The sequence below is a fragment of the Macaca mulatta genome, chromosome 7, assembly GCF_049350105.2.
Source record: "Macaca mulatta isolate MMU2019108-1 chromosome 7, T2T-MMU8v2.0, whole genome shotgun sequence".
NCBI lineage: Eukaryota > Metazoa > Chordata > Mammalia > Primates > Cercopithecidae > Macaca > Macaca mulatta.
Window position 1 is genome coordinate 110,319,095 of NC_133412.1, and position 25,146 is coordinate 110,344,240.

Here is a 25,146-nt window from a genome sequence, read left to right on the forward strand (position 1 = left end):
CTTTCATTAACTTAAACCACCAATTTAGGAACCCATCAGCACCTCATATTATGCCTATTCTCTGGGGTGTATTAAAAATATTATTGCTCATTACTCAGCACCCAGAAGAGTACTTGGCACATAGCATGTGGTCACTAAGTATTTGGCCTCTGAAGGAATCATGAGCAACAGGAGTTAAAGTGACATTTATAAAAGCAATTCTGAACTATGGAACAAAAAACCCAAATTTAAATTACTAGTAGTTAATTATACCATTCTTAGTTCACGGAGGTAGGCGAATTGAAAACTTTGGAAGTTTTTAAATTCTGTAAGGTTTAACATTTATTCTTAGAGGATTCACATATCGTACATAAGAATCCAGATCTCATTCCAGCACGTCAGTCAAAAAAAAAAAAAAAAAAAAAAAAAAAAAAAAAAAAAAGTCACCAGCTCCAAGGTTTTAGTGTGAAACGTTCTTTGGCCAGAATCTAGACAGTACTTTTGTTCACTCAACCGGAGCCCGATCTGGTGCCATTTTCACTCGACCGTCGCTTCCAAACACGCCCCTCCCACCTCTCATCCCAAACCACACACAAAGAAGGAAACCACAATTTCGCCACGTCCTGGGAAAACTCCACGAGGCCAAGTGTGAGGCCACAAGACGCCGCTTTTAGTTCCGCGTTTTCCCTCTTGTAATCCTATTAGGTTTTGTCCAGACAACGTTTTGCTCTTTCAGAAGAGAAAGAGCGTTTTGCGCTCGTCGTCTTGGATTCGACAACCATAAGCGGCCCGTTAGGGCAGCCACCGCAGCGGATTAAGTTCGACTGCTTTCTCTCCAAACTCCTCCCGAGCCTTCTCTTCAAGCTCTCCTTTTCGCCTGGAGGCCCCGCCTCGCGGCCCGGCAGCGCGGCACGCGCATGCCCGGTGAGCGCCGCCTGAGCCTTCCCCTGAGGCGCGCCGCCGCCCCGTAGGCCCTCGCGCGCCGCCAGCGGCTGGCTCCCTCCGTCCCTCCCGCGCCGTGCCCCGCCCCTCTCCTCCTCCCGGTCGTTTGTCCGTGAGTCTGGAACCGGGAGGTTCAGAGCTAGTGGCGATTGGCTGACGCGGTGGCTGCGCACTGGGCCTGAGAAACTCTGGTCGGGCGCGCGGTGTCGACTCCCCGGGCTATGCTAGGCGCATCTCAGGTAAACGGTAGGGCAGGAAGGTTTGGGCGACGGAGAATGATAGTGGTGGGCACAGATCAGCCCTGGAGTTTTCGGCCGCAGACTTTTCCTTGGAGAAGGAGAAGGGGCCGCGCGGAGTCTGTACTTAGTGAATGCTGACCCCGCGTGGCCGAGAGTGACGGGGCTCCCTCGAAGGTCAGTGTCGTGGGGTCCTCAGGTGGCAGACAACTCTTTCTGGGTATGATTTTGGTATTGTCTCCAGTTTCCTAATACTGGACCTGAGCCGCTGAGCATTTATTCAAGGGTGTATTTTTTTTGTTTTTGTTTTTGTTTTCCCCTTAAGTCGCGGTTAGTCAGAAGGTTCCAGTCCTTGCTCAAACTCTGATCGACTCTGTGTCCTTGAGAGAGTCACTTACTCGTTTTATATTTCAGTTCTGACACGTGGAAGTGTGGGCGAAGAATGAGGGGCTTCTTTAAGCGCGCTGAACCATGCAGTAAAAAGATACTGTTGGAATTTTTTTTTTTTTTTTTTTTTTTTTTGGTTCACTATGTCCCTGGGCCCAGTGCAACGTTTGGGAAGCATTTTAAGCTCGATGGATGGAGGGAACAAGACAGCCGCATTATTAGACAAGGATAGTAGAAAGGAACAACTTTGCACAAGCACACGCGTTTGGAAAAGCTCCTTTGAGCATTTTATGCAGGTTAAATCACAATGGTAGTAGAGAGAAATAAGTCAAAACAAAGGGCCAAACAAAAAACTACATTTCAAGGAGGTGTTTTTTTGTTCCTAGGTAACTTGAATATACTATCACAAGTTATTGGCGTTTCAAAGTTTTTCCTTGTGATCTGGTATGGAGTTAATCTAAAATGACAATTACATAATCATTCCATGCAATCGTATGCCAATAAAATTAATTAAAACAAAGTTGACTTTTTAATGTAAGAAATAGGAATCAAGACATGTCATTGATGGGAAGTATGATGGCAATCAGCAAAATGAATGGGATATGTATACAATTTTCCTTCAAAGGCAGAGAGTTTAAAGAAATATTTTTATTGCGTTAATATTTAAAGTATGAAGACCTATAGAAAAGTGTATGAATCATAAGTGTACAGCTCAGTGAATTTTCACAAAGTGTACATACCTATGTATCCAGTATCTAGATCAGGAAAGAGTATTAATGTATCCCAGAAGCCCCACTTCATGGTTCCAAAGGTAATCATTATCTGGACGTCTAACATTATATTTCACCCATTATTTACTTTATATAAATGGAGTAATATGGTATTTAGTCCTTAGTGTCCGATTTTTGCTCAATATTTTATTTGTGAGATTTATTCAAGTTATGTAGTAGTTCGTTATTCTCATGCTGTATGTATAGTGTTTCTAGTTTTTGGCTATTACCAATCTGCTATAAAGATTTTTAGAAATATTTTGATGAAATTATGTTTACTTTTTTTTTCTTTTTTTTCTTCTTTTTTTTGAGATGGAGTCTCGCTCCACCACCCAGGCTGGAGTGCAGTGGTGCAATCTCGGCTTACTGCAACCCCCACCTCCCGGGTTCAAGCAATTCTCCTGTCTCAACCTCCCGAGTAGCTGGGACTACAGGTGCCTGCCACCACACCCGGCTAAGTTTTGTATTTTTAGTAAAGACGGGGTTTCACCTTTTTGGTCAGGCTGGTCTCAAACTCCTAACCTCAGGTGATCCACCTGCCTTAGCCTCCCAGAGTGCTGGGATTACAGGTGTGAGCCACTGCGCCTGGCCATGTATACATTTTTACTGCGTATATGCCTACTAGTAAAATTACTGTGTTACAGGATAGGCAGATGTGTGCTTGTGGTATACACTACTGAAAAGTTTTTCATATTGTGTTGATTTACACTTTAGTGGCAGCTTGAGAATTCTGGTTCCTCCAAATGCTTGCAACATTTCACATTGTCTTTTTAATTTTAGCCATTCTAATAGGAATATAGTGAAATAACATTGGGATTTTCCCATAATTTCCCTAATGAATGATGGTATTGAGCACATATTCATGTGTTTACTGGCATTTGGATATCCTCTATTTCTGTAAGGGACCAGACAAAAAGTGTAGGCAGCCCTCGCTTTGTAGAGTTTCAGTTAACCAAGTAATGTGTGAAGCTCGGACTACCTGTATTTTAGGTTGTACAGGCTGTACAGTCTCTGTTACATATTCTTTTCTGTTTTTTTCCTCTTTTCTTTGTTCCCAACCATTTAAAAATGTAAAAACCATTCTTAGCTCATGGGTTATACAAAAACAGTTGTTAAAATATAACTTTAGGCATATTAAAATTTTAGGGTTTATATGAGCATTCAGCAATTTCATAAATTGGGTATCACCAGACCACAAGTCGTTCAAGACTCCACCAAGAGGGTGTGAAGGGAAAACTTTTATAAGGTGTTTATGGAAATAGACAAAGAAAATATTTGATTGGTTACAGTGGAATGTCTCTAGTTAGAAGTTGGTTGGTGGTTTCTGATTGATTAAACTCAAGTTTAGTTTTACTGTTTACATTGAGTTGGGTTTTGGTTTATTTACATAGGAACCCAAAGTGCTGGAACTGTCTCAACCTAATGGTTTCCCAATTAGTTTTTTTTTTTTTTTTAACACAGTCCACTGGCTGGATTTGGGTTGTGGGCCATAGTGTACTAACCCCTGCTCTATTGAAAAATGTTTGTTCAATCTTTTGCCAATTGGTTGGATGTGAAATCAGTAACTGAGATGGGCTACATTAGAGAAATATATATCCATAATACTATGTCTGTCTGTCTATCTCTCTCTCTATCTATCTATCTATCTATCTATCTATCTATCTATCTATCTATGTATCTATGTGTGTGTATGTATATATATATTTTTGAGATAGGGTGTACCTCTGTCACCCAGGCTGGAGTGCAGTGGGGCGATCTTGGTTTACTGCAGCCTCTGCCTCCTGGGCTGAAGTGATCCTCTTACCTCAGCTTCCCAAGTAGCTAGGATTACAGGCACACACCACCATGCCTGGGCTAATGTTTGTATTTTTTTGTGGAGATGGAGTTTTGCCACGTTGCCCAGGCTGGTCTTAAACTCCTGAGATCAAGTGATCCTACTTCCTTGGCCTCCCTAAATGCTGGGATTACAGGCACAAGCCACCGCACCTGGCCAGTATTGTTAAGCAGCATGAGTTATAGTGGTTTGGTGTTGAATTTCAGATCTCTAAATATACTTTATTTGGTTTACCAGTTTTACCTTGAGACTAATTAGAGGCCAATTTGATTCTTGTCTGAATTGTTTTTACTTCTCCCACTTTCTACTCACCCTGTGAATCTGAAGAACAAAAGAGAGGTAAGAAGTGAGAAAAGAAAGGAGAGACAATCTTTCTTTGATACTATTTAAAAGGCTAGGAAAGAAAAGTATGAATGTCCAGACAGTTCTGGGTATTTTGAGTAAAAAATATAAAAAAATACATTGTTTCACATGTTCCTGTGAAGAGATCACCAAACCGGCTTTGTGTGAGCAACATGGCTGTTTGTATCACCTGGGTGCAGGCGGACTGAGTCTGAAAAAGGAGTCAGCAAAGGGTGGTGGATTGTCATTAGTTCTTACAGGTTTTGGGATAGGTGGTAGAGGTAGGAGCAACGTTTTGCAGGCAGAGGGAGGATATCACAAAGTACATTCTCAAGGGTGGAGAGAATTACAAAGAACCTTCTTAAGGGTGGGGGAGATTACAAAGTACATTGATCAGTTAGGGTGGGGCACAAACAAATTACAATGGTGGAATGTCATCAATTAAGGCTATTTTCACTTCTTTTGTGGATCTTCAGTTGCTTTAGGCCATCTGGTCACAAGGGATATGATAGCTTAGCTTGGGCTCAGAGGCCTGACATATATAATATACTTATTGTAATATTTTGAAGTGCATATTGTCCTTTGAGCTATTCCATCCTGGGATGGCTTTTTAAAACATTTTTATCTAGTGATTGAGTATACTCATGATATAGGAAGTAATAGCCATTGACTTGGGCCATGAAGCTCAACTGTGACATCTCTTCCCAGGATCCATCCTGGGAAGTCGTTTCTTCCTTAAATGTCCCTTTGGACTGCCCAGTTCATCTTCTTTTACTCTTGGCCCCCTGTCTTTTACTCAGTATTGCCCAAAATTTTACTTTAATGCCCTTCAGCCCACCATCCATGTTAACATTTTTAGCTAACACTTTCTCGGTTTTTGTTGTTGTTCTTGTTGTTGCTTTTAGAAACAGGATCTTGCTGTCACTCAGGTTGGAGTACAGTGGTGCAATCATAGCTCACTGTAACCTTGCCCTGGGTTCAAGCTGTCTTCCCCACTGCAACCTCCCAAGTAGATAGGACTATAGGTGCTCAACATCACACCTATTTTATTTTTTGTTTTTGTTGAAACAGAGTCTAGCTTTGTTGCCCAGGCTAGTATCCAACCCCTGGCCTCAGGTCCTCCTGCCTTGACCTCCCAAAGTGCCAGGATTACAGGCGTTAGCCACGGCACCAGCGCCTTTTTTGTTTTTAAGTAATTTATAGAAGTGAATTTAGTGCACATTTAAACATATATGCTAATACTAATGAAGGGTGTGAGGGTAATTTCATCAGTGTGATCCTTTCTTTGATATGTATAATTGGTTTTTTCCAGTCTTACTTGATTGTTATGCAGATGGATTTAAGATGGGCCTCACCTTCCACTATCAATTCATTGCAGTTAAGTAAGCTTTTCTTATATAGAAATTCTGGATCCAGTACATACTGCATTTCATTACACACACATGTGCACACACACACAATGACTAATGTAAATACCTTCCTGCTTTATAAGTCCCACACAAAGCAATTGTATTCATATGCAGTGTTTTTCATGGCACTCCTTGAATCAACTTGGAGTCACTGCAAATTATTATGGGTAATAAAGGGCATGTGCCAGTGGAAGGGATTCTCAGACAAGGGAGTCCCCTCCCTCCATGGCTTCAGACTTCATAAGGGAGCAAATAGGGAATTAATGTGGCACAAGTATTTAATTTGTACCATCAACCTTAGGTGATGCTTTCATGTTAATAAGGATGTATTTGTGGGTTGAATTGTAGTCACTAGCTTCCAACAGTACCTTCTCCTCTGGACATTGCCTGCACTACATTGCCATTGTTGACTTCTGGAACAATTTTCCAGAATTTCATTGCTAACACACCTTGCCTTTTCTGGTTGCAGTTTTTAGATACTTTATTTAGGTTACATTTAATCTTGTTTACCCTGTTTAGGGTGACTGTGTGTTCAAGGTGAATGTATTTGTCTATTGCTTATTTGTTGCTTTTATAATTTATTTCCAGCAAATCTTATTACTAGTATGTCCAGCTACCTGGGACTGGGGATGGGCAGATGACTCACTTTCACTGGCAACTTCACATACCATCTAGAGATGGCTTAGGGTTGATGAGAGAAAAAGAGATAATGTACAAGATGAATCAATTGTAGCTGTTTTTGTTAGCATTGTATTATTATTCTCTCTATTGAATTTATTAGATTTTGAGACTATCATAAAGAGAAGATAGAACTGTTTTAGAGCATTAATTACAAAAAAGTTTACTATAGTGGAAAGAGCACAGGACATAAGAGCAAAAGAAGTGTGGCTTACTACCTGTTTGTGTTAACTTTTCCTGTGACTCAACTTTCTTTTGTGAAATGAGGCATTTTGATGAAGTATTTCTAATCTCTGGTAATCTTTTTCAAAAGACACAGAGTTGGGAATGCCAAGAGACCATAGGGGTCATTTAGGCTACCTTCTCAGTTTAGTCACATAGTTACTAGAACCTATTTTTTTCTGATTTTTATTACAGTTGCTTTTTCCATTATACTACCTGTGATAGGGAGCCTTCTAAAGTGACCTTGGTGTTCACTCTTATGTAGTTCCTTCCTCTTGAGGGTGAACTAGACCTAGAGGCTCACTTCTACTAGAATATGGCGAAAATCGTGTGATGTCACTTATCAGATTAGATTACAAAATTTATGACTTCCCCTTTTTGCTGGCACTCTGTTGCTCACTCACCTTGAGGAAGTCAGCTGTCATGTGAGCTGACCTGTGAAAAGGCCCACCTGTCAAGGAACTGAAGGGGACCTCCAGCCAGTAAGGAACTGAGTTTCTCAGTCTAAAAACCCTCAGGCATTTATTTAATTATTTGAGATGGAGTCTCACTCTGTTGCCCAGGCTGGAAAGCAGTGGTGTGATCTTGGCTCACTGCAACCTCCGCCCCCAGGTTCAAGCAATTCTCCTGCCTCAACCTCCTGAGTAGCTGGGACTACAGGCTCGTGCCACCATGCCCAGCTAATTTTTTATATTTTTAGTAGTGATGGGGTTTCACCACGTTAGGCAGGATGGTCTTGATCTCCTGACCTCATGGTCCACCCACCTTGGCCTCTCAAAGTGCTTGGATTACAGATGTGAGCCACTGCGCCCGGCCCCCTCAGGGATATTAATCCTGCCAGCAACCACCGAGAGAGTTTAGAAGCAGATCCTCTCCTTGTTGAACGTTGAGATGACTGTACCCCTGGCTGACACTTTGATTCCAGCCTTGTGAGAGACCCTGGGCTGGAGGACTTAGCTTAGCAACACTCAATTTCTGATTTTTAGCAACTGTGAGATTACAAATGTGTATTGTTTTAAGCTCTTGAATTTGGGTTTAATGTGTTAGGTAGTGATATGGTTTGGCTGTGTCCCCATGCAAATCTCATCTTGAATTGTAGCACCCATAATTCCCTCATGTTGTGGGAGGGGTCCAGTGGGAGATAATTGAATCACAGGGGTGGTTTCTCTTATACTGTTCTAATGGTAGTAAGTCTATGAGGTGTGATGGTTTTATAAGGGGAAACCCCTTTTGCTTGGCTTTCATTCTCTTTTGCTGCCACCATGTGAGACGTGCCGTTCACCTTTCATGATGATTATGAGGCCTCCCAAGCCACGTGGAACTGTGAATGCATTAAACCTCTTTCTTTTGTAAATTGCCCAGTCTCAAGTATGTGTTTATTAGCAGTGTGAAAACGGACTGACACAGTAAACAGACTAACACAGTAAATGGACTAATACAGTAGAGTGGGGTGCTGCTGAAAAGATACCCGAAAATGTGGAAGTGACTTTGAAACTGGGTAACAAGCAGAGGCTGGAATAGTTGGGAGGGCTCAGAAGAAGACAGGAAAATGTGGGAAAGTTTGGAACTTCCTGGAGGCTTATTGAATGGCTTTGCCTAAAATGCTGATAGTGATATAGACAATAATGTCCAGGCTGAGGTGGTCTCAGATAGAAATGAGGAACTTGTTGAGAACTGTAGCAAAAGCAAAGAGACTGGTGGCATTTTGCTCCTGCCCCAGAGATTTGTAGAACTTTGAACTTGAGAGAGATGATTTGGGATATCTGATGGAAGAATTTTTTTTTTTTTTTGAGATAGAGTTTTGCTCTTACTGTCCCTGTTGGGGTGCAGTGACACAACCTCCACCTCTGGATTCAAGTGATTCTCCTGCCTTGGCCTCCTGAGTAGCTGGGATTACAGGCACGCACCACCACGCCCAGCTAATTTTTTGTATTTTTAGTAGAGACGGGGTTTCATCATGTTGGCCAGGCTGGTCTCAAACTCCTGACCTCAGGTGATCCACCTGCCTCGGCCTCCCAAAGTGCAGGGATTACAGGCATAAGCCACCACACCCAGCCAGTGGAAGAAATTTTTAAGCAACAAAGCTTTCAAGAGGTGACATGGCTTCTCTTAAACACATTCAGTTTTTTATTTTTATATTTTTTATTATACTTTAAGTTCTAGGGTACATGTGCACAAAGTGCAGGTTTGATACATAGGTGTACATGTGCCATGTTGGTTTGCTGCATCCATCAACTCATCATTTACATTAGGTATTTCTCCTAATGCTATCCCTCCCTCAGCTCCCCACCCCCCAACAGGCCCTGGTGTGTGATGTTCCCTGCCCTGTGTCCAAGTGATCTCATTGTTCAATTCCCACCTATGAGTGAGAACTTGCGGTGTTTGGATTTTGTCCTTGTAATAGTTTGCTGAGAATGATGGTTTCCAGCTTCATCCCAAGTCCTTGCAAAGGACATGAACTCACCCTTTTTTTATGGCTGCATAGTATTCCATGGTGTAAATGTGCCACATTTTCTTAATCCAGTCTATCATTGATGGACATTTGGGTTGGTTCCAAGTCTTTGCTATTGTGAATAGTGCCATAATAAACATACATGTGCCTGAAGCACATTCAGTTTTATAAGGGAAGCAGAGCATTAAAGTTGAGAAAATTTGCAGCTTGACCTTGCAATTGAAAAGAAAAACCCATTTACTGAGGAGAAATTCAAGCCAGCTACAGAAATTAGCCTAAGTAATAAGGAGCCAAATGTTCATCCCCAAGACAATGGGGAAAGTGTCCCCAGGGTATGTTAGAGGTCTTCACAGCAGCCCCTCCCATCATAGGCCCAGAGGCCTAGGAGGAAAAAATGGTTTCATGGACCAAGCCCAGGGTCCCCATGCTATGTGCAGCCTAGGGACTTGGTATCCTGTGTCCCAGACACTCCAGCCTTGGCTGAAAGGGGCCAATGTAGAGCTCAGGCTATGGCTTCAGAGTGCACAGGCCCCAAACCTTGGAAACTTCCATGTGATGTTGAGCTTGTGAGTGCACCGAAGTCAAGAATTGGGGTTTGGGAATCTTCGCCTAGATTTCAGAGGATGTTTGGAAACCCCTGGATGTCCAGGCAGAAGTTTGCTGCAGGGATGGGGCCTTCATGGAGAACTTCTGGTAGGGCAGTGCATAAGGGAAATGTGGGATTGGATCCCCCACACAAAGTCCCTACTGGGGCACTGCCGAGTGGAGCTGTGAGAAGAGGACCACCATCCTCCAGACCCCAGAATGGTAGATCCACTGACAGCTTGCAGTGTGTGCCTGGAAAAGCCTCAGCCACTCAACACTGACACATGAAAGCAGCTGGGGAGGGAGGCTGTACCCTGCTAAGCCACAGGGGCAGAGCTGCCCAAGATTTGGGAACCCACCTCTTGCATCAATGTGACCTGGATGTGAGACATGGAGTCAAAGGAGATAATTTTGGAGCTTTAAGATTTGACTGCCCTGCTGGAGTTTGGAGTTGCATGGGGCCTATAGCCCCTTCATTTTGGCCAGTTTCTCCCATTTGGAATGGCTGTGTTTACCCAATGCCTGTACCCCCATTGTATCTAGGAACTAACTTGCTTTTGATTTTGCAGGCTCATAGGTGGAAGAGACTTGCCTTGTCTTGGATAAGACTTAGGGCTGTGGACTTTTGAGTTAATGCTGAAATGAATTAAGACTTTGGGGGATTGTTGGGAAGGCATGCTTGGTTTTGAAATGTTAGGACATGAGATTTGGAAGGAACCAGGGGTGGAATGATATGGTTTGGCTGTGTTCCCACTCAAATCTCATCTTGAATTGTAGCTCCCATAATTCCCTCATGTTGTGGAAGGGACCCAGTGGGAGATGGTTGAATCATGGGGCAGTTTCCCCCATACTGTTCTCCTGGTAGTGAATAAGTCCAGGTGAGTTCTGATGGTTTATATATATATATATATATTTTTTTTTTTTTTTTTTGAGACGGAGTCTCGCTCTGCCACCCAGGCTGAAGTACAGTGGCCGGCTCTCAGCTCACTGCAAGCTCCGCCTCCTGGGTTTACGCCATTCTCCTGCCTCAGCCTCCCGAGTAGCTGGAACTACAGGCGCCCGCCACCTCACCCGGCTAGTTTTTTGTATTTTTTAGTAGAGACGGGGTTTCACCGTGTTAGCCAGGATGGTCTCGATCTCCTGACCTTGTGATCTGCCCGTCTCGGCCTCCCAAGGTGCTGGGATTACAGGCTTGAGCCACCGCGCCCGGCTCTGATGGTTTTATAAGGGGAAACCCCTTTCACTTGGCTTTCATTCTCTCCTGCCACAGCCATGTGAAATATGCCTTTTACCTTCCATGATGATTGTGAGGCCTCTCAATCCACGTGGAACTGTGAGTCTGTTAAACCTCCTTCTTTTGTAAATTGCCTAGTCTCAGTTATATTTTTATCAGCAGCATGAAAACAGACTAATATAGGTAGCAATAGACAACTACACTACTCATTAATGCCAGAAAAACTTTAATCTGTTTTTATCAGTTTAAACTTATTTGAGGACATGATATTATTATTTTTTGAGATGGAGTCTCTCTCTCTTGCTCAGGCTGGAGTGCAGTGGCACGAGCTTGGCTTACTGCAAGCCTCCCAGGTTCATGTGATTCTCATGCTTCAGCCTCCCGAGTAGCTGGGATTACAGGCACGTGCCATCATGCCCGGATAATTTTTGTATTTTTAGTAGAGATGGGGTTTTGCCACATTGGCCAGGCTGGTCTTGAACTCCTGACCTCAGATGGTTTTCCCACCTCAGCCTCCCAAAGTGCTGGGATTACAGGTGTGAGCCACCATGCCAGGCTGAGGGCATGCTATTTTTTATATCTTGAAAAACCAAATATTAACAGTTTTAATTATAAATCCCATACTTGTTTTTAGTTATAATTTAATTGCTAGGTGTTTGTTTTATTTCTAAGCTGGCAATGTAAATAAATTATTACTTTGAAGGGTTGATTTGGTGTTTTTTTTATAGTAGATGACCAATAAGACGTATTTACCCTAGATCTGCTTTAGGCTGTTGGCATAAGCATCTCTGACTCAGATATTGGCTGCATTGAAAGCATTTTTAATTTAGATTTTATACTGTTTTGGATGCGTATAGTCAGGTAATCTATTCTTGTTATGAATGTGCAGTTCCGTGTTAGGATGGTTTGATTATGTATAAATATTACTTGGAGAATGACTTTTAATATGCATGGTTTTATAAGTTTTGGAAGCTGCTTGAGTACAAGAAGAATCGTATTACTGGAATCCTTAATGCTGTATATTATTTTATTGTCTATTAAAGCATACCAATTTCCTATCATCATAGTTTTGAGGATTTTACTGCTGAGTAACAAGTTTCGAAAAGCAGAAAATATAAATAAATGAAAATATAAATAAATAATATAGAGAAATTAACTTTTAGAAAACATAGATCCATTAATGTAGATAGTATAGATCAATTAACTTTTAGAGAACATAGCAGCAAGCAATACATGAAAAGTACATAAAACATACATGGACAGTTTAGTGAATGAATAAAAAGTGAACACCCATGTAGCCACCATCAAAATATTTAGATTTTTTCATTTTTTGAGACGGGGTCTCACCATGTTGCCCAGGCTACAGTGCAGTGGCACAATCTCGGCTTACTGCAACCTCTGCCCCCTGGGTTCAAGTGATTCTCCTGCCTCAGCCTCCTGCGTAGCTGGGATTACAGGTGCATTCCACCATGCCCAGCTAATTTTTGTATTAGTAGAGATGGGGATTCACCATGTTGGCAGGCTGGTCTCAAACTCCTGTTGTCAAGTGATCTGCCTGCCTCAGCCTCCCAAAGTGGTGGGATCACAGGCGTGAGCCACTGCACCCGGCCTTGTCACTGTACTTCTGACATTATCATTATGCAAAATCTTGGTACAGTGATCAAAACCAGAACACTAATATTGTGGTTTCACTGGGTAATTCATTAAATATTGCATAAATTTGAATAAGTTGAATAAAATTACAAAATATAATTTAATTAATACTATTCATTAGACTGTAAACTTTATTGACATGTCACTAGATTTTCTATTAATGTTCTTTTCCTATTCTAGGAACAAATCCAGAGCTGATGTTATATTTAGTTGTCATGTTTCCAGTGTCTTTTCCTATTTGTGACTTCTTTCTATTTTGATATAGCTATGTCAGCTCTCTTTTGATTAATCTGTGCATAGATCTGGATTTTTAAAAATCCAGTGGGACATCTCTGTCTTCCAGTTGGAGCATTTAGCATTTGGGTCATTTCATCTCTTTATATTTTTTATTATTGCCTTTTTTCTTAACCTTTTGTTATTTTAGACATTATATAATATAAGACTGGGCATGGTGGCTCACCCCTGTAATCCCAGCACTTTGGTAGGCTGAGGCAGGCGGATCACCTGAGGTCAGGAGTTTGAGACCAGCCTGGCCAACATATGCGAAACCCCATCTCTACTAAAAAATACAAAAATTACGTGGGCATGGTAGCACTTGCCTGTAATCCCAGCTACTCAGTAGACTGCAGCAGGAGAATCGCTTGAACCCTGGAGGCAAAGGTTGCAGTGAGCCAAGATCATGTCACTACACTCCATCCTGGGTGACAGAGCAAGACTCCATCTCAAAAAAAAAAAAAAAAAAAAAAAAGAAAAGAAATTAGATAATGTATACACATGGTTTTGGTTTTTGGCTTATTTGAGACAGAGTTTCACTCTGTTGCCCAGGCTGGAGTACAGTGGTGCAAACATAGCTCACTGCAGCCTTGACCTCCTGGGCTCAAGCAATCCTCCCACCTCAGCCTCCCAAGTAGCTGGGACTACAAGTGTGCCACCACACCTAATTTTTAATTTTTTTTTTTTGGTAGACATGAGGTTCCCCTATGCCCAGACTAGTCTTGAACTCTGTTCCTTAAGCGATCCTCCCACCTTGGTCTCTCAAAGTACTGATTACAGGTGTGAGTCACTGCACCCTGCCAAATTAATGTGCTCTATTATTTTGTAGCTTCCCTCTTTAATTTAATAATATCTTGTACATGTGTATGTTTTTGAAAAACGCTCAAACTGTGTTTCCCTCTTCTCTCACACCACACTAATCAACATGGAAGACTTCTGTGACAAAATGTCAGGGAGTTTTTCCCCACCAAAAAGCAGTGGACACCAACTGGATATCCCCCAATTCAATTCTGACACTATGTACTTGGAGATAGTGTCAGAACCCACAGGTTGGGTGCCCACTCCCCAAGACTGCCCCATCCCCCCGCCCTTTTTTAATGGCTCATCCCTTTTGACACCAGTCACAAGTTAGAGTTCCCATTACCTTCTCTTTAGTTTTGAGTAAATTGCTGGAGCAGCTCACAGAACTCAGGGAAAGTCATTAAGTGGTTGATTTATAAGGGATGTTTAACCGCCCATTGGGTGCTTCCTGCTCACTGCACAGTCAAAACCAATTCACTGAGACTGTGCTGTTGCAGTCGAGAGGTTTATCAATACAGAACTAGCCAAGTGGATGGACTGGCGGGATTACTCCAATCAGTCTCCTCGAAGACTTGAAGATTAGGTGGGCAGGGGGCTAGAGAATGAGTTTGCTGACATGTGATGCAATCACAGGCATATGGAGAGTGTGTGCACTGAGTTGGCCTCTCTGTGGGGGCCACAGGACTGGTTGAGGCATCTAAAGGAGCAATAGGGAAAGTCACAAACCTTGTGACCTCTGGCCACATGACTCCTGACAGCAAGGGATTATAGAAAGGGAAGCGAGAGGACAATGTCTGGTTATCATTTAACTACAGCTACATTGTAGCAGAATTTAGGTATCTCCCATAATCCTAATTTTGTGGCCTTTCATTATTTTTACAAAGGTGGTGTTTGTACCTGAACAAGTAGGGTTTCATTTTAGGCAGGTACTATTATCATCCCTACTTCAAAATTAAACTATAAACTAAATTTCTCCCATGATTAGCTTGACCTACACCCAAGAAAGGTGAGTACAGCCAGCCTGAGAAGCTAGAAGCAAGATGGAGTCAGCCATGCTTGATTTCCTTCACTGTCATAATCTTTGCAAAGGCAGTTTCAGATGTTATAAAGGATAAAGATGAAAACAAGCATAGGAGATGAGGAGGCAGAGCAAGGTGATGGAATAGAAAGCTCCATTGCCCACCCCTCCACCACCTAAACAAGGACACCAAGTTAACTATCTGCACAGAAAAAAAACACCTTCATGAGAGCCAAAACTCAAGTGAGCACACATAGTACCTGGTTTTAACTTCATATTGCTGAAAGAGGTACTGAAGAGATGGAAAAAAACAATCCTAAGTCACTGCGACTGTTTCCCCACTCCCAGCAGGGGTGGCATAGTGCAGAGAGTTTCTCTGGGAACTGGGGGAGACAAAACACAATTGTGAAACATTGAACCCAGTACTGTCCTGTTAGGGCAGAAAGGAAAAGCAGACCAAACTCAGCTGATGCCCGCCCATGGAGGGAACATTTACACCAGCCCTAGCCAGAGGGGAATTGCTGATCCCAGTGGTCCAAACTTGAGTGCCTTCGAACCTTGCCACTGAAGTCTGCAGCACTCTGTGTCTCCATATAAACTTGAAAGGTAGTGTAGGCCATAAGGACTGCAACTCTTAGGAGAGTTCTAGTGCTAAACTAGGCCCAGAGACAGTGGACTGTGGTTGGGGGGCATGTGACATACTGAGACACCAGCTGGGGCAACGAGTGGAGTGCTGATATCACCCCTCACCTAACCCCAGGCTGCGTAGCTCTCAGTTCCAAAAGAGACCCTTTCCTTCTGCTTGAGGAGAGGGCGAGTGGGGAGGACTTTATCTTGCATCTAGGATATCAGCTCAGCCACAGCAGGATAGGGCACCAGTCAGAGTTGTGAGCCCCACTCCATGTCCTAGCTCCCAGATGACATTTCTAAACACCCCCTGGGCCAGAAGGGAACTCACTGCCTTGAAGGAAAGGACCCAGTTCTTGCAGCATTCATCACTTGTTAACTGAAGAGCCCTTGGGCCCTGCATAATCAGCAGTGATACCCAGGTACTACATCAAGGGCATTGGGTGAGCCTCTGAGATTTGCTGGCTTTAGGTAAAACTCAGCACATTACCAGCTGTGGTGACTATGAAGCAAAACTCTTTCTGTCTGAGAAAAGTAGTTGGAAAAGTAAAGAGGATGGACTTGTTTTGTACCTTAGATACCAGCATTGCCACAGGTGGGTGGAACACTAAGTGGGCTCTTGGGGTCCCTGATTCCAGAACTTGACTCTTGGATAACATTTCTGGACCTGCTCTGGGCCAGAGGGGAGTCCACTTCCCTTAAGGGTGAGTCACAACCCAGGAAGCACTCATGACAGGCTGACATAAGAGACCTCGGGCTGTAAGGGAAGACTGATGGTAGTCTGGTGGTAATCCTCATGGCCCAGGGTGACAGTGGCTACGGGGTAAGGCACCTCTGCCTTTGGAAAGGGGAGGGAAGGACTGAGTCTTGTGCTTTGAGTTCCAGCTCACCCAGAGTACAATAGAACACCTGGTAGACTTCCAGTGTTTTTGACTCCACTTCCTGACTCTTTTATGGCACTTCGGGACTCACCTGGAGCCTGGGGGACCTCACCACCCTGAAGGGAAGGACATAGGCCTGGCTTGCTTTGCCTCCTGCTGACTGTAGAGTCCAAGGGTCTTGAGCGAACATTGGCTGTAGCCAGGGAGTTACTATGGCAGGCCTTGGGCGAGATCCAATGCTGTGCTGGCTTCAGGTCAGACCCTGCAGTCATAGTGGTGGTGGCCACAGGGATATTTATGTCACTTTATCCCCAGATTTATGTGACATAGAACAGAGAGAGATTCTGTGTGTTTGGGAGAAAGTAAGGGAAGAGAACAAGAATCTCTGCCTGGAACAAGAATCTCTGCCTGGTATTTCAGAGAATTCTTCCATATCTTGTCCAAGATTATCAAGATTATACCTATGTGAGTCTGCAAGAACCACAGCATTACTGGGCTTGGGGTTCCCTCTAAAGCAGATATAGCTTAGGTCACACCTAAGTCCTTTCAAATATCTGGAAAGCCTTCCCAAGAAGGACAGCTACGATAAACCCAGACAGTGAAGACTACAATAAATACCTAACACTTCAGTGCCCAGATACCAAAGAAAATATACATTTACACTGTTCAGGAAGACATGATCTCAGTAAATGAACTAAATAAGGAAGCAGGGACCAATCTTGGAGAAACAGATATCTGAGACCTTTCAGACAGAGAATTCAAAATAGCTGTGTTGAGACCACTCAAAGAAATTCAAGATAATACAGAGAAGGAATTTGAATTCTATCAGATACATTTAACGAAGATATGGAAATAATTAAGGAGAGTCAAGCAGAAATTCTAGAGCTGAAAATGCAATTGACATACTGAAGAATACATCCAAGTCCTTTAATAGCAGAAATTGTCAAGTAGAAGAAAGTTAGTGATCTTGAAGATAAGATATTTGAAAATACACAGTCAGAGAAGACAAAAGAAAAAAGAATAAAAAACAATGAAGCATGCCTACAGGATCCAGAAAATAGCCTCAAAGGGCAAATCTAAGAGGTATTGGCCTTAAAGAGGAAGTGGAGAAAGAGATAGGGGCAGAAAGTTTATTCAAAGGGATAATAATGGAGAAATTCCCAAACTTAAAGAGAGATATCAATATTTAAGTACAAGAAGGTTATAGAACACCAAGCAGATTTAACCCAAAGAAGACTATCTCAAGGCATTTGGTAATCAAACTCCCAAAGGTCAGTGATAAAGAATGGATCCTAGGCCGGGCGCGGTGGCTCAAGCCTGTAATCCCAGCACTTTGGGAGGCCGAGACGGGCGGATCACGAGGTCAGGAGATCGAGACCATGCTGGTTAACACGGTGAAACCCCGTCTCTACTAAAAAATACAAAAAATTAGCTGGGTGAGGTGGCGGGCGCCTGTAGTCCCAGCTACTCGGGAGGCTGAGGCAGGAGAATGGCGTGAACCCGGGAGGCGGAGCTTGCAGTGAGCTGAGATCCGGCCACTGCACTCCAGCCTGGGTGACAGCGTGAGACTCCGTCTCAAAAAAAAAAAAAAAAAAAAAAAAAAAGAATGGATCCTAAAAGTAGCAAGAGAATAGAAATAACATACAATGGTGCTTCAGTGTGACTGGCAGCAGACTTCAGTGGAAACCTTACAGGTCAGGAGATAGTGTCATGACATATTTAAAGTGCTGGAGGGCAAAAAAACCTTCTACCCTGGGATAGTATATCTGACAAAAATATCCTTCAAATATGAAAGAAAAATAAAGGCTTTCCCAGACAAACAAAAACGGAGGCATTTTATTAATGCCAGATCTATTCTACTAGAAGTGCTAAAGGGAGTACTTTAATTAGAATGAAAAGGATATTAATGAGTAATAAATAATTGCCTGAAGGTACAAAACTCACTTGTAATAGTACACAGGAAACCACAGAATACTATGGCACGGTAACTGTGGTGTGTGAACTACTTTCATTCTCGGTAGAAAGAATAAATGATAAAGCAATAAAAAGTAACTTCAACAACTTTTCAAGACATAGTACAATAAGATGTAAATAGAAACAACAAAAAGCTAAAAATCAGGTAGATGAAGTTAAGGCAGAGTTTTTATTAGTTTTCTTTTTGCTTATTAATGAGAATAGTGTTAAGTTGTTTTCAGATTAAAATAACGGGTTGTAAGATAGTATTTGCAAGCCTCTTTGTGGGCGGCAAACTACCCAGGTGCTAAGGCAAGAGACCGAGGGCACGAACTGTTCCAGTATAATAAAGAAAATATATAAAAATAAGAATAGTTATACTAGATATAGATCATAGATATGATTATATATGAATATCATTAATCATTAGTTTGTAGCAATTACTCTTTATTCTAATATTATAATAATCCTTGCTTTTCAATTATAACCTAGGAAAAGCCAGGCCATACAGAGACAAGACCTGAGGGGACATGGTGAGAAGTGACCAGAAGACAAGAGTGTGAGCCCTCTGTCACGCCTGGACAGGGCCACTAGAGGGCTCCTTGGTCTAGTGGTAATGCTAGCTCTGGGAAGACGCCCCCACATACAGAGATAAGAGCTGAGGGGACATGGTGAGAAGTGACCAGAAGACGAGTGCGAGCCCTCTGTCACGCCCAGGCAGGGCCACTAGAGGGCTCCTTGGTCTAGCGGTAATGCTAGCGTCTGGGAAGACGCCCCGTTGCCAAGCTGACCATGGTCTAGCGGTAGCATCAGTGCCAAGGAAAAACACCTGCTACTTAGCAGACTGGGAAAGGGAGTCTCCCTTTTCCCGGGGGAGTTTAGAGAAGACTCTACTCCACCACCTCTTGTGGTGGCCCACTGATGTCAGGCCCACTCACAGTTATCTGGAGGCCTAACCATCTCCCTGTGATGCTGTGCTTCAGTGGTCATACTCCTGGTCTGCTTTCATGTTCCATCCCATACATCTGGCTTTACCTTCTAGATAGCAGTAGCAAAATCAGTGAAAGTACTAAAAGTCTCTGATATGCAGAAATAATGGCATAAGCTGTCTTCTCTCTCTCTCTGTCTCTCTCTCTCCACCTCTGCTGCCAAACAGGGAAGGGCCCCCTGTCCAGTGGACACGTGACCCACATGACTTTACCTATCATTGGAGATGGCTCACACTCCTTACCCTGCCCCCTTGTCTTGTATCCAATAAATAACAGTGCAGCCTGGCATTTGGGGCCACTACTGGTCTCCATCTTGGTGGTAGTGGTCCCCCAGGCCCAGCTGTCTTTTCTTTTATCTCTTTGTCTTGTGTCTTTTTTCCTACGATCTCTTGTCTCCGCACACGGGGAGAAAAACGCACCGACCCTGTGGGACTGGTTCCTACACCTCATGGTAACTTCAAACCAAAAAACGTAAAATGGATACACAAAAAAATAAAAAACAAGAAACTAAATCACATCACCAGAGAAAATTACCTTCACTAGAGGAAGACGGAATGGAAATAAAGAAGGGAGAGAATATCATAAAACAACCAGAGAACAAATAAGAAAATAGGTGGAGTAAGTTTTTACTCATCAATAACAATGTTGAATGTAAATGAACTAAATTGTCCAGTCAAAAGACGTAGTGTGGTTGAATTGATGAAAAAACAAGACATGTTAATCTGTTTCCTACAGGAAACACACTTCACCTGTAAAGACACACAGACAGAAAATAAAGGGATGGGCTGGGTGTGGTGGCTCACGCCTGTAATCCAAGCACGTTGGGAGGCTGAGGCAGGCGGATCTCCTGAGGTCAGGAGTTCGAGACCAGCCTGGCCAATGTGGCGAAACCCTGTCTCTACTAAAAATACAAAAATTAGCCAGGTGTGGTGGCGGGCACCTGTAATCCCAGCTACCCAGGAGGCTGAGGCAGAAGAATCACTTGAACCTGTGAGGCGGAGGTTTCAGTAAGCCAAGATCATGCCATTGCACTCCAGCCTGGGTGATAGAGCAAACCTCCATCTCAAAAAAAAAAAAAAAAAAAAAAGAAAAGAAAGGGATGGAAAGAGCGGAAAGAGCTATTCTATGCCAACAGAAACCAGAAAAGTGCTAGTTATGCCAGGCAAAATAGATTTCAAGACAAAAACTATGAAAAGAGACAAAGAATGTCACTATTTAATGAAAAAGGGGTCAATTCAGCAAGAGAATATGACAATTTAAAATATATATGCACCCAACACTGGAGCACTCAGATATATACAACAAATATTAGAGGTAAAGAGAGAGATAGGCTGCAATACAGTAATAGCTGGAGACTTCAACATCCCACTTTCAGTATTGAACATATTTTCCAGACAGAAAATCAACAAGGAAATATCAAACTACGTTTGCATTATAGACCAAATTGACCTAATAGATGTTACAGAACATTTCAGTGAAGAGCTACAGAATACACATTTCTTTTCCTCAGCACATGCATCATTCTCATGGATAGACCATATGTTAGTTCACAAAACAAGTCGTCAGACATTCAGAAAAATTGAAATAATATTAAGCATCCTTTCTGACTACAATGGAATAAAACTAGACATTAATAAGATGAATTTTGGAAACTGTACAAATACTTGGAAATTAAACAATATACTCCTGAATGACCAGGGGGTCAATGAAGAAATTAAGAAAGAAACTGAAAAATTTCTTGAAACAAATGATAATGGAAACACAGCATCAAAACCTATGGGATACGGCAAAAGCAGTACTAAGAGGGAATTTTATAACTATAGGTGCCTACATTAAAAAAGGGGAAATACTTCAAATGAACAGTCTAGCAATGCTTTTAAAGAATTATCAAAGCAAGAGCAAACCAAATCCAACATTACTAAAGGACAAGAATAAAGGTCTGAACAGAAATAAATGAAATTTTAATAAAAATACAAACGATCAATAAAACAAAATATGGGTTTTTGAAACGTTAAACAAAATTGACAAACCTTTAGTCAGACTGAGAAAAAAGAGAGGATCCAAATCAGAAATGAAAATGAGACATTACAACTGATACTGCAGAAATTCTAAGGATAATTAGTGGCTACTATGAGCAACTATATACCAATAAATTGGAAAATCCAAGAGAAATGGGCAAATTCTGAGATAGTACAACCTACAATGTTCGATTCAGGAAGAAATTCAAAACCTGAACAGACTAGTAATAAGTAACGAGATTGAAGCCATAATAAAAAGTCTCCCAGTGATGAAAAGCCCAAGACCTCGTGGCTTTACTGCTGAATTCTAACAAACATTTGAAGATAAACTTAATACCAATCCCACTCAAATTATTCTGAAAAATAGAGGAGGAGGGAATATTCCAAACTCGTTCTCTGAGGTCATTATTACCCTGATACCAAAACCAGACAAAGACACATCAAAAAAAGAAAACCAGTCTCTCTGATGAAGGTTAATACACACATTCTCAACAAAATACTAAAACCGAATTCAGCAATCCATTTGAAAGATCATTCCTTATGATCAAGTGAGATTTTCCCTGGGATACGATGATGGCTCAACATATGCAAATCAATCAATGTGTACATCATATGAGCAGAATGAAGGATTAAAAACCATACGATCGGCCGGGCGCGGTGGCTCAAGCCTGTAATCCCAGCACTTTGGGAGGCCGAGGCGGGCGGATCACAAGGTCAGGAGATCGAGACCACAGTGAAACCCCGTCTCTACTAAAAATACAAAAAATTAGCCGGGCGCGGTGGCGGGCGCCTGTAGTCCCAGCTACTCAGGAGGCTGAGGCAGGAGAATGGCGGGAACCCGGGAGGCGGAGCTTGCAGTGAGCCGAGATCGCGCCACTGCACTCCAGCCTGGGCAACAGCGTGAGACTCCGTCTCAAAAAAAAAAATAAATAAATAAAAACCATACGATCATTTCAATTGATGCTGAAAATATTTGATAAAATTCAACATCCCTTCTTGGTAAAAACCCTCAAAAAGCTGGATATAGAAGGAACATACCTCAACATAATAAAAGCCAGATATGACTGACCCACAGTTAGTGTCATACTGAATGAGGAAAAACTGAAATTCTTTCTCCTAAAATCTGGAACATGACAAGGATGCTCACTTTAACCACTGTTACTCAACATAGTACTGTAAGTCCTAGTTAGAGGCCTTCCTTCTTTTTTAAAATATTCTCTTAGTACTGTGGATTTACTTTTAAGCATTGATCTAACTACATCTAACATTTTAAAAAATTATCTAGTTCAAAATGTTGTGTTTCCATTTTTATCTTGTTCAGAAGTTTCCCTTTTAGCTTCCTTTTTAGAAAAATGGGTTATTTGGGATTGTTTAAGGATTTTTCAGATTATCTTTCTGTTATTGATTTCTAGTTTATTTCTTGTCTATTTTTAGTTATCATGGTAAGATAACATGATTTTCATGATTTCATCTTTTTTCAATTATTATTATTTTTTTTGAGACAAAGTCTCACTCTGTTGTCCAGGCTGGAGTGCGGTGGCACAATCTCAGCTCACTTCAGCCTCCACTTCCCAGATTCAAGCAATTCTCATGTCTCAGCCTCCCGAGTAGCTGGGATTACAAGCATGCACTAAAATGCCCGGCACATTTTTGTATTTTTTTTTAGTAGAGATGAAGTTTCACCATGTTGGCCAGGCTGATCTGGAACTCCTGACCTCAAGTGATCTTCCTGTCTCGGCCTCCCAAAGTGCTGGGATCAGAGATGTGAGCCACTGTGCCTGGCCAATTTTATCTAAGTGTATTGAGGTCTGTTTGATGGACCAGAATAGGGTCTATTTTGGTAAATGCATCATGTGCACTTGAAAATATTGTGTATTCTGCCATTGTTGGGTGGGGTTTTTAAATAAATGTTAAGTCAAATGGATTGATTTTTAAGAAAAACAGAGGCTGGGTGTGATGGATCACACCCAGAATCCCAGCACTTTGGAGAGGCCGAGGTAGGCAGAACACTTGAGCCCAGGAATTCAAGACCAGCATGGGCAACATGGTGAGACTCCATCTCTACAAAAAAATAGAAAAATTAGCCTAGTGTGGTGGTCCCAGCTACTCAGGAGGCTGAGGTGGGAGTATTACTTGAGCCCAGGAATTTGAGGCTGCAGTGAGCTGTAATTGCGCCACTACATTCCAGCCTAGGCAACAGAGTGAGACCCTATTTCAAAAAAAAAAAGAAAAAAAAGAAAACCAGAGCTGGGTAGTATTAATAGTTAAGGCGGTAAAAGCAGATATTATTTAGGAACTAATGCAATAAGGGAAAAGAGACCTCAATATAGAAGTGGGTTCAGTTCCCATGAGCATAGGCAAATGGGACTTTATAGCTAAGGAGCAGGGAGGGGATCAGTGGATGGAAAATTACTAACAGGAATCATCAGGGTTAGAGAAGATTGTGGTTAAACCAACTTGACAGGATTCTTTCTGAAGTCAGGCCATGGTGATCAAAGATGGAGGATTCTCAATAAACTGACTTAGCAGAATTCTTGCTAAAATTGGATGGTGCAGAGACAGACACAGAAACCCAAAAGGTTGAGGGCTAGTATAGTAGATGGTTCAAAGGAGCCTCATTAAAGTTTGGTCAAGGCAAGATCCTTTTTATTTGTTTTTTATTTTTTTGAGACAGGATTTTGCTCTGTCACACAGGCTAGAGTACAGTATAGTGGTGTGATCACAGTTCACTGCAGCCTCAACCTGGGATCAAGTGATCCTCCCACCTCAGCCTACGGAGTAGCTGGGACCACAGGCGTGTGCCACCATGCCTGCCTAAAATTTTTTAAAATGTTTTGTAGGGACGAGGTCTTACTGTATTGCCCAGACTGGTCTTGAACTCCTGGGCTCAAGCAATCCCCCTGCCTTGGCCTCCCAAAATGATGGAATTACAGGTGTGAATCACTGAGCCTGACTAAGGCAAGGGTCTCTGTCACTGAGATACTAAGTCTTCTGTATCCCTACTGATTTTCTGAGCACGTATTCTCGTGATGACTGAGAGAGGTGTGATGAAGTTTCCAACTATAATTATGGGTTTGTCTTTCTCTTTTCACCAGTTTTTACCTCAGGTACTTTGATGCTGTTTTGTTAAACGCTTACATATTTAGGATTGCTTATGTTTAGTTAGTAAGTTGAAACTTTTATTGTACGTATATAGTTTGAGTAATATCTTTGTTTTATATTGTCTGATATGAATATAGCCACTCCTGCTTTCTTTTGATTAGTATTTGCATGTTTTTTTCATTGTGCTCTATTATCCTAAATAATACATAGTTAGGAAAGGGTAGTTTGTGGAATGTTTTTACTTTGTGTGCCTTTTGTTATTTTAAATAACATTTTGATTTTAGAATATATCGTTTTATTAAATGTGACCTAAGATCCTTTTATTTTAAGGTGTGAGGATGTAAGTATTCATCACATAATTAGAAAAAAATTTGTATTATTACATTACATTCTTGGAAGGAATCTGAAAGGTAATTTCCTGTGGATTTTTTTTTGCATTTGAATGCTGAAATGCTGTTTTGCATTGTCTCAACCATATACCTATAACCTAAAAAACATTTAAACATTGAAATTCCTTCTTAATGAATTATTTTTTGAAGTATGACAGACTTCTTCTTTAAGCAGCATGTCTTGAAACTAATTAGTACTTTAATACTTTTATTATCTTTTAAGTTTAATGTAAATCAAAGCCACTTCCTTAATTTATGTCAAACAGCTTATTGCCAGCATGGGAGCTGCAGATACTGTGTGTTATAGCTTATGATATCCCAAAGTAGAACATTTTATTCAGTGGCATGAGCTGGCACAGTGGGCTAGATTAT

General features: G+C 41.8%; 1 protein-coding gene and 1 long non-coding RNA gene across 23 annotated transcripts in view; one reads left to right on the plus strand and one right to left on the minus strand.

The window, feature by feature from the left end:
* The first annotated feature begins 1,005 nt into the window (after positions 1-1,005).
* Positions 1,006-25,146, plus strand: part of MIPOL1 (mirror-image polydactyly 1) — a 410,565-nt gene continuing 386,424 nt past the window's right edge. For 16 of the 22 annotated variants that reach the window (XM_028851505.2, XM_028851509.2, XM_077940923.1 and 13 more), the window contains exon 1: positions 1,006-1,160. The gene's annotated coding sequence lies outside the window, so the exon portion shown is untranslated. Of the gene's footprint in view, positions 1,335-11,106; positions 11,170-18,768; positions 18,810-19,769; positions 19,884-25,146 lie in introns of all 22 variants that reach the window. The other 6 variants (XM_028851506.2, XM_077940920.1, XM_077940929.1 and 3 more) reach the window with 3 other exon arrangements.
* LOC144330245 (uncharacterized) lies at positions 1,036-25,061 on the minus strand. The gene is made up of 3 exons (XR_013396246.1): positions 23,057-25,061; positions 22,166-22,438; positions 1,036-2,637 (listed from the first exon to the last, which is right to left on the minus strand). It is a non-coding gene; the product is annotated as an uncharacterized LOC144330245 (long non-coding RNA).